Below are 10,232 nucleotides of genomic sequence, written 5' to 3' on the forward strand. Positions count from 1 at the left end.
CCCCCCCCCCTTTGATGTGCCACTTTTAGAAGTTGGGTAATGATGTCAGGCTCTCTCTCTTGGCTATGTGCACTCTTCTTCACATTAGCAATTCAGTATTTGGCACCACCCATGTAATTTTCCCAAGTAGAAGTCAAAGCCAGTTCTTTAGGAAAAGATTCCCCACCCTTGGGTGCAGAATCTGTTTCACCTGTTCCTTAAGGATATCCAGACTATCAGAACAGTGAGGGGAGCTCATAGAAGCTGACAGCCTTACAGTGAGTAAAAGAGACTAGTAATTCCTCAAATGTAGGTTAGGCTTAGATATTCCCATGTGCTATGATTTATAAGGGAACTTGGAGAACATCAAACTCTCAAAAACCTATTTACCCAGTTAAGTCAGTGTCAAAACTTGATCATTTTGAGGTTATTCCCTTGGGTGACCATTCTGGTGAGATAGGGTCACTTCTTTCTTAGAATGAATTTGTTTTCCAGGCTCTCTTTCTTAGGGATGATTTGATGTGAAAACACCAGAGCCTGCAGAGTAATGAAAGTTGTGCTGAAAAAGGAGGAAGGTTACCAGAGAGAAGGGGGAGAGATTGAAAAAGAGATTATTTTTTAAGTAGGTCCCAGGCCCAAAGTGGGGCTGAAGCTACCTCCTGGAGACCAAGAGTCACATGCTCTACCCACTGAGCCAGCCAGGCATTTCAAGAGGCATCTTTACAATGCATCACAATGTACCTGGAGAGGAGCAAACTGATTCTAAGTAACTTAACTGTCTACTAGAACAGAGTATAATTGTCTTTAGAGGAAATTAAAAAGCTACAGTGTAAAATTTACAATGTCCAGAATTGACCATCAACCACAAAAATTACTATGCATGAAAAGAGGTAGACAAATGTGACCCACAGCCAGGAAAAAAAAGGGGCCCAACAGAAAGAGACCCCAAATGGCAGAGATAGTAGACTTGTCAAACAATATTAAAATGACTCAAGGATTATAGAGGAAAGCACAAGTATAATGAAGACAATGGTGGAAGATCTAATGAGGAGCAAATGGAAATTTAGTCAAAAATATTATATCTTGGGGTTCCTGGGTTGGCTCAGTTGGTTAAGCATCTGACTCTTGATTTCAGCTCAGGTCATGATCTCATAATTCGTGGGATCCAGCCCTGCCTGGGGCTCCACACTGACAGCATGGAGCCTGCTTGGGATTCTCTCCCTCTCTCTCTGCCCCTCCCCCACTCATGCAGCCTCTCTCTCTCTCAAAATAAATAAACTTTTAAAAAACTCATATCTTACATGAAAATTTCACTGCAAATTATATGATGAAGAAATTTCATTGGTCTTAAAACATACCATTGGAACTATAGAAAATAAAGCACAGGGACTCCCAGATCCCAGTTTTTCATGCAAGGGGCTTGGATGTCACCACTCCATCTTAGCAAGTGAAAACTGGACAAACTGAAAAATCAACTCTTCTTAGATCCTTCAGAGAAGTAAGGTCCCAGGACAGACCATTTCCCCGAAATTGAAGAGACAGGCATTTACAGAGAATCACAAATTATCAGAGCAGAAATCTAACCAGGCTCAGATAAAGGAGGGAGACTGACTTCATTAGATACTACTTTACATTGTTTGCATTTTAATTTTTTTATTTTTATTGTTTCAAATGTTTACTTATTTATTTTTGAGGAGGAGGAGGAGGGGCAGAGAGAGGGAGAAAGAGAATCCCAACCAGGCTTCATGCTCAGCACAAAGCCCGATGCAGGGCTCGATCCTACAACCATGAGATCATGACCTGAGCCAAAGTCAGATGCTTAACCGACTGAACCACCCAGGTGCCCCCTTTTTTTTTATATAACATGTTTTGCATATAGCAGTCTATATTAAGTTAATGGTCACTTAAGTTTCAATCCGTTCTTCACTCCTCTTCCCCCACCAATGATGATTTAGGTATATGGTATAATACTCCACACTCATGTATTGTGAATCCCTTGACTAATTTTTATAGCTGTATCTATTTTTACTGCTTTTGTGTTTCCTACTTTCTTACTCCTACCATATGGTCTTTCCTTTCCACTCAGTCACCTTTAACATTTCTTGCAGGGCTGGTTTACTGGTGATGAATTTCTTTAACTTTGGTTTGTCTGAAAAACTCTATCTCTCCTATTTTGATTGAGTTTTCTGGTGCGAGGCTCTTATTTTCTCCCCACCCCCCACCCCCCACCCCCATTCTGTGCCTGCAGTGTCCTCCCTTCCACAGACAGTACTGCTGGTCTGTTAGTTCCCAACCGTGTCTCTGCCCTTCCTACTCTCTTTGATGTGTCCTCTTCTCTACATTTAGCTGTGGAAAGTCTGTTCTGCCAGTCTTCCTTCCATTTTCTGGATTATTTACACTAATGTGGATGTTATCTAGTTGTATCCCTGGGTCAGGTTCAGTTTAGGGTCCTCCTACTCCACCATTTTCCCCAGAATTTCTGAATGCCCTTTATTTATTTTTTTCAATAGCAACCTAACATGATTTTTAAAGCCAAATGAAATATGCTGAATCCTTTGCTACAGCACTGAGTCAAATCTCTTTCTCTCAAGTGACAGAAGGTTGAAATATTTCAAGAGTTGTTGAAGCTGCAAAACTCTAGTTTGCTCATCTGTACCCTCCCATTATTGCCCTCTGGATGCACAAAATGTCAACGTTCCTTAAAAGAATGCATCAAAAACAAAAACAAAAAGAATGCATCAAGGATTGGATGTAGTGATTTGGATAGGATTGTTCTATTGTGCCAAGGACAGTAAACATCCTCCTCCGTGGATATGGAGACCACAGATCAATTCAGCAGCCTAATTGAGGGCAATTTGTGAATCTCTTATGACTTGGCAATTCCATTTCTATTGAGTTGTTTTTTTTTTACAGCTACTTTGCACATGATTCACAGGAAGCCTGTTTTCAACTTATAAAACTCTTAATATGAATTGCTTTCATCTTCCATTTGTATTTCAAAATTGGAAAAAAAAATAGAAAATTTAAATACTTCTAGCTATTTCATCTTATCAGTTAGCTTTATACCATCTCCCCTAAGCAAAACTCTTGCCTGGGGGAAAGAATACATTAAAATAAAATAAATTAGATTAAAACATTGGATCGGCTCCTCTAACAGATAAAAAAACAAACAGCCCATCCTCACATCTAGTTGCCTTCCTCATGTAAAATCCCAAGATGGTGGGAAATTCAGGGGAATAGAATACTTTAATCCACGAAGTTATATAAACATCCTCTGACCTCAGTAGTGATTTCAGTAATCTCTTCATTGGCATCCAACATCTCTCATCTCCTTGACTTTTTACTATGTTCTGTTCCTCTATCCCCATTACTAGCAACTTTCTACAACTAATGTCTATGCTCTGGCCCCCATGTTGAAGATCAATGCTGGAAAGTTATGAGAAAGTGTTGACAGATCTGTCAAAATTCCCTTTCTACTACTAAAAATCTTTTATTAATAGTTTTGTTCTATAACTATAATTTTCTTGCTTTATACCTCGCCTTTAACCTTTTAGTTCACAATCCTGATCCACCCTGTTGGCTGTCACTGAAATTGTGTAATTTGTACCTGTTTCTGAAATTCCAATGATTTTCAAACTTTGCTCCTTCTTAGCTTTCCCTTTCCTTTCACACTTCCAATCTGCCAATCTATTGAGTGTTGTACTAATTAAAGAGATAAGCATAATTTTTCTACTTTTCCTCTCACATTCTTTCCAATGTTATATGAGGAAGGGGTCAGAGGTGACTATCTTGAAGTTATTTTATTATTAGTCATTTTGATGCATATGAATGATAATTTCACATGGTGCAAGCTAATTCTTCAGAGTTTTTTATAGTAGGAAGAAGATATTTGATATTTTAGTCAGCTGGTTTTTTTTCCATCATATTCCCAACATAGCAATTAAGAGTATTTCTATTGAGTCCTAAATGGGAAGCTTCCATGTTTCTTTTCCATATCTAGAAACAAACTCTCTCCACTCCTGCTCCTGAGTCTATAAAATTCCATTTTAGGGCTCAAGATTTATCATAGGAAGATGGAAAATGAAAGAAGGAAAAGATGAGAAGGAGTAGTAGTAGCATAAAGGTATTACTCCCTCTTTTTCTTCCTTCCTTGCTCATCATTCCTCTTCCAATCTTTTTAAAAAGCAAACAAACAACAACAACAACAACAAGATAGCTTTATGTGTTCCAGACTAACAATGGTAAGTTGCAAGAAATAATTAGTGTATGAGTTAGGAAAAACTAGGTTATGGAGCAACGACAAACAAGTCTCCAAATCCCAGTAACTCAACAGAAAAAAAACAACAACAGTTTTTTCTAATTATTCTATATGTTTAAGCTGTTCTTCAGGGGGCCTTTATTTGTCATAATCATTCTTGGATTCAGGTTAATGAAAATACCATCCTGATAAGAATTTCCATAATTATTGAGGTAGTGGAAAGGGATGCTGAGAATCATACATGAACACTTAAAATTTTTTCATGGAAATGACAGAGACTACTTTCGCACACCTTTCTTTGACCAAAAAAGTTATCCATTTGTTCCTAACTTAGCATGTGTCGAGAAGGATAAGCATTAGATGACCCATATGTGGGCATCCTCTAGTGACTACCACTAATATTTGATAAAGGAGCCAGGTGATAATAATAGTTCTTACCTCATTGTTTATTGTGAGGATTTATATTAACACTTAAGCATAGAGTAAGTTCTATTATATGAACTAAAGTTACAAAAATAATTTATACAATGTATTTTTTTTTTTATAGGACTAACAACTTACATGGAGACCATGAGTGGTTAATATATTCTCTGGGAGACTTTTGTGTAATTCTTATATTTTATTTATGTCATTCTATTTCTGAGTTTATATAATCATTATTACATTTAGATGATTTTCATGTTTAAAAGATTATTGATTTCCTTTCATTGATGAAAATAGAGCTGGGAGGAGAAATACCAATTTTATCACTCCAAACACACACACAAATTCAGAATATATTTTCTTATCAAATATTGTTTAGATGGAATGTTAAATCCTCATGCAAAAAAACTGTACATGATCTTTATGCAACATAAATAAAATGGTCTTTGTCAATGGTCAATCGAGCTTTCAAAAATCCATTCCATCATTTACTTCATGATGAGTTAGGTAGGTAACACAAAAGCCAGCTCTCTTGTGTGTTAACATAGATATGCTCTGAAAAACTTTGTCAGGAGGCAGTTAAAGTCAGAGCTGGTCAGATTAGATAGCAGGATGAAGTCTCTTCTAGTTTACAGACCTGACTAGTCTAGTTTAGAGGAGGCAAAATACAAAAACTGTGCAATGAATTTCATCCACGTAGACAATATCAATCTTGATAAAGTAAAAAAAAAAAAAAAAAAAAAAAAAGGCAGGTTTTTCCCAATGCATTTCTTTTGGGATGAATTATCTCAATAATTGTCTTAACTCTCCACTTAAGGGGTGCTTTCTAAAGCAAAGTTGTGGTTTGGCAAGTAGCCAATCATTTGGGCAGTAAAGTAGACAATTTAAGCCATTGCAGTAAGTAGAATAGCTAGAAATCTGTAGGCTGGGCTGGAAAGATGACACTGAAGAACTACAAAACTCTTACGCATCTGCACTTGATGGGTTAGATTGCTCTGTCTGGACCCTCTTGTCTTGCAACTTCCTTCAAACTAGATTCTTTCTTCCAGGTGATGGTAACCTGATGCACGTGAGACATAATGTGATCACAAAACACTCAAATCCTACAAAAGCTTATTGTTTTTCTAAACTATATGAAATATGGAAGGGGATTCAGGCATACTGTAAACATGGTGATTTGTAAAAACAAGTTAGAAAGTAGTAATTTTAATACATATAAAATCAAAGATGAATATAACCAGAGGTAGAAAACCAATGAGAATCTGAGGGTCATAGAATTTTGCTATATCAAGAGGAGAAACAATATTCTCAGGAAGTAAATACTATTATTAGGTATTTTGCCCCTAGAACCTAAAGAAGTTTATAGTGATGTATCTTATTCCCAGAAATTTATAAAAATAAGTCACATAATTCCCAGAAAATACAGTTTTAAAATCACCTTTACGGAAACGAAATACTTACAGCAATTATTGCCAAAAAAAGAATTTATAGCCTTGAGTGAAAATTTGGAATCTAGATTTTTCTTTTTCAGATAAGGAGTATTTCTAACAATTCTTTGATAGGCTCGAGGACTCTATCAAATTAAAATTTTAACTTTTTAAAACAGAAGAGAACCTTCTTTTTATTGTGCATAGGTAAGATTAGAAAAGAAGATCAAACAGAGAACAAATATCATTTTACAGATATAATTTTTTATTACCAAAAATAAGTGGACCGTCTGATCTAAATTCTTTCAGAAGAATGCCCTTTGAAAGACGCACATACAGCTGCTACTGGTCTGTAAGAAGCTCCCCTTTTGAATCAGAGAAAATTTTATTGTCCTCAAGATGGTGTGTGGTTTTTTCTTTTCCTAATAGTCCTTTTATTTCTTTCTTGCAATTGAAGATACTAATTATTATAAGCTAATACACTCAGATTTTTATAAAAGCAGATGTTCTGAGTTTTAAATTCAAATTATATTGTTAAGAAGCATCTTTTTACTCATTTTTCTCCTCCTGTCCTCCCTCTGCCCTTTATTCTATTTTCAATTCTTTTATTATTCACAGATCTTTTCATAGATTTCCGTCCTTCAGAAGATTATGGTCTTCCAATGTTAAACCACTTGAATCTGTCCTTCTAATGGAAATGCTTTTTTTCAGTGGTTAAGAAACACATTGCTCTTGACATGACTGAGTCTAAATTTCCTCCCTTGTTCTTTTATGTAGCTTTTATTTTCTCACTGTCCGCATTTTTCCCCAAATGCCATTTTACGGTTTGCTTTTATAATAACATTGCCAATGTTCTAATACCTGTTGTTTATCTGATTTTTTACAGCTTTATAAAGCACTTTCATTTCTTTGGTTTATTTATTACATTTTGCTTCTTATAAATGTATTTGTTAAAACTTTTTTTTCATGTGGAAAATGAGTCATAAATGAAGCATAATATTGTTGTAGACTATCTACTGCCAGAAATAGTTTTCTTTTAACTACTTTCAGAATTATATTAATCCTGGAGGTTAAGTCATTTCTGAAATATATTACTCCTGGAATTTAAAGCTATAAAGCATTAACTGTTATCATATTTTTTCAAACTAGAGTTACTTTTTGGTAATGACATATCTCTTTCTTTCTTTCCTACAGGCTATTAGGGATATTACCAGTTTCAGTTTGGAAGAACAATGCCAAGATTTTAGCTTCTTCAAAAGGTAAGTATTTCTTGGGGGACATCTCTGGTTATACATATGTGATGGTCACACACTGGATCGCTTTTAAAGTGAATGCTAAAAGTATGAATGTAACATTGGTATTTTTTTTTCCCAGCAGGATTATCTTCTTAGTGCTAAAAAGTAGTATCCCTTTAGTGAGGAAAAGTAAACATTAAGAAAATTTCTTATAAAAACAAATTACTATAGTTTAATTTTCACTAAATGAAGGCAGAACAGAGTGAATTTTAGGCTGGCTGTAATAATGAACCCAGCTGGTGATATTTCAGAGACCTTTTATTTTACGAGATTTGAGGAGAACATGTTCATAGCTGACTTTGTTATGCAGAAATCTCTCTTCAGACACTGAGACACTGTGTCTATTACTAGAGTTAGTGGGAAATGGAATTAGCCATGATGATGTGTTGACCTTAGGATAGCACTTTAATTTTCATTTTTCTAAGTACTTTCTCTTATTTTACCCTCATAAGAATTTTCTGAGGTAGGTGCTGTGTAAGAAATTATGCTTAACCTTAGCAGCTTAAAACACTTATTATCTCCAATTCCCGAGGGGCTGGAATCTGGTAACATACCTGATTGTTTCTGGCTCAGGGTCTCTCTAGAGGTTACAGTCAAGATGCCAGCTGGTGCTGTAGTCATCTCAAGACTTGACCAGGTCGAAGGATCTAGTTGCAAGTTCACTTTCATGGTTATTGGCAGACTTCACCTCCTCACTGTCTGTTGGCCAGAGACTTTAGTTTCTTGCCATCTGGGCCTCCTCATAGGCTGATTTAATGTTAATGGCAACTGGGTGATTCCAGATGAGGGACAGACAGAGAGACAGAGAGAGACAGAGAAGGAGGAGGAGAAGGAAAAGGCATCATCATCTAAGAAGCCACAGTCTTTTTAATACTCTAATCTCAGAAGGGACATACCATTACTACTGTTGTATGTTGTTGGTCACAGACTTACCATAGTACAATGTGAGAGGGGGCTACAGACGGCTGTGAACTCCAACAGGTGAAGATCACTGGAGACCATATGGGAGGCTGGCTACCACAAAAGGCAATCGGGTGTTATAAAGCTGAACCACATGAGGGCCTGGGAAACACCTGCCGTGTTGTAGATCATACACATAATTTTGTGGTTTTGAATGTGGCAATTAATTTTCTACATGAGAAGCTCATGCTCTTCACAAGTTTTTTTTTTTTTCCCTATGATCATCGGTTTTTACATGATGATAAAAATGTACCAGTTAAAAAATTAAGTTACTGGACTTCATGAGATGTTTTTCAATTTATGACTGCTAGTTTTTCAAGCAAAGAAAGTGAGGCTTGCTGCACATGTACCTTTCCTATCAGCCATACATTGAACTAGGGCACCGTTTAGATGGAAAATGTAATGCCTCCTGTTTAATTTTGGATCACACTCTCTTCCCTAGTTTCATTTTATGTCAGCCACAGCAGAAGTTGTAAGATGGGGAGTTGTGACTGCACAGCCCTTTATGTCATGAGCACAGAGAGTTCTATGAGAGAGTAATGTGGATGGTGTCTTTGAGAAAGCTTAAATGCGGTTAAGATTTTTATTTACAAAGCAGTAAGTGAAAAAATATGTGGTAATCATCAGGCGAATTTTCTGAATTATTGTTTAGCTATTAAACAATCAGCTCATGTAACTAGGAACTTAAAGTAATCAAATTGATCATTTACTATTTTCCATCGTAAGACTGCTATAATCAACACACTGTGTTAGTCATTGTACTTCCTGCTAATTACTGTTTATGACTCTTTAGCATGGCACTCGTGGTCTTCTGAAATTGGATATTTACCTCTTTCAACAGCTCCCATTCCTCAGTTCCTGTGATCCGTGTTAGATGATTTTTAACATTGAAAGGATTTTCACGTATCTGTATTCCTTGCCATTTTTGTGCATGCATTCATTCATCTGACAGGTGCAAAGCAAATGCCTGTGCCAGGCACAGGACTAGATGATAGGAGACAATGAAAAGAAGAGACCGGTTCCCTCCAGCCATGGGCTTCTTATCTCTCTGTGGGAGATATTCCTGAAGAAATAATTACAGAAAAACTTATAAATTATAATTTTTAAAAATTGGATGATAGAAGAAGACCAGGGCTTGCAACATAGTACAAGGAGTGAGGGTCTAACCTAATGTGTATGGGGGGAAGGCAGTCTTCCCTGAGGAAGTTTATAATAGCAGGAAGCTTCCATGAGGATCAGCACTAGCAGACACCCAGGTATGTTTAGAGTTGGTTTTTTTTGTTTGTTTGTTTGTTTTTTTGACATGCAATTAACTTAAGTGTAAACTCTACAGCCAACTGCAAAGATATTATGTTGCTATCCTTTGAACATTATTGTAAGTGTTTAAGCATTGGCAACTGTTTTGCACAAGCTGGTAAAAATAAAGCATGAATTTAAGCACAGAATTAAAGATAACTTTATATACTTTGTTATTATAATTAATGTAATTATTCACACATTTAACATACTCTTGTTAAATGTTGTCTCATGATTGCAAGAGTGACCTTTGGAATCAGATTTGAGATTGAATCTTCACTTTGGCATTACTGTTTTGCGGAAGAAGCTGGGGCTCTTTTAGACTTAGTCTATTCATCTGTAAAATGGAGACAATAATATATACTTTGAGAACTGTTGAGATAACGTGGACAAAGTACAGGTGACCCTTAAACAGCATGGGTTTGAACTGCATAGCTCCACTTACATGGGGATTTTCCCCAATAAATACAGTAGAGCACTCTAAATGTATTTTCTCTATTTTCTGATTTTCTTAATAACATTTTCTTTTCTCCAGCTGACTTTATTGAGAGGAAACAGTATGTAATACATATAATATACAAAAGATGTGCCAAT

General features: G+C 36.1%; 1 long non-coding RNA gene across 1 annotated transcript in view; it reads right to left on the reverse strand.

The window, feature by feature from the left end:
- LOC131483811 (uncharacterized) overlaps positions 1-9,388 on the reverse strand; it is a 54,752-nt gene extending 45,364 nt beyond the window's left edge. The window contains exons 1-2 of the long non-coding RNA XR_009247930.1: positions 9,172-9,388; positions 7,937-8,150 (exon numbers count right to left, since the gene is read on the reverse strand). This is a non-coding gene — a long non-coding RNA (uncharacterized LOC131483811). The remainder of the gene's footprint in view (positions 1-7,936; positions 8,151-9,171) is intronic.
- Between the last annotated feature and the right edge of the window lie 844 nt (positions 9,389-10,232).

The sequence above is a fragment of the Neofelis nebulosa genome, chromosome 1 (genome assembly GCF_028018385.1).
Source record: "Neofelis nebulosa isolate mNeoNeb1 chromosome 1, mNeoNeb1.pri, whole genome shotgun sequence".
NCBI classification, from domain to species: Eukaryota; Metazoa; Chordata; class Mammalia; order Carnivora; family Felidae; genus Neofelis; species Neofelis nebulosa.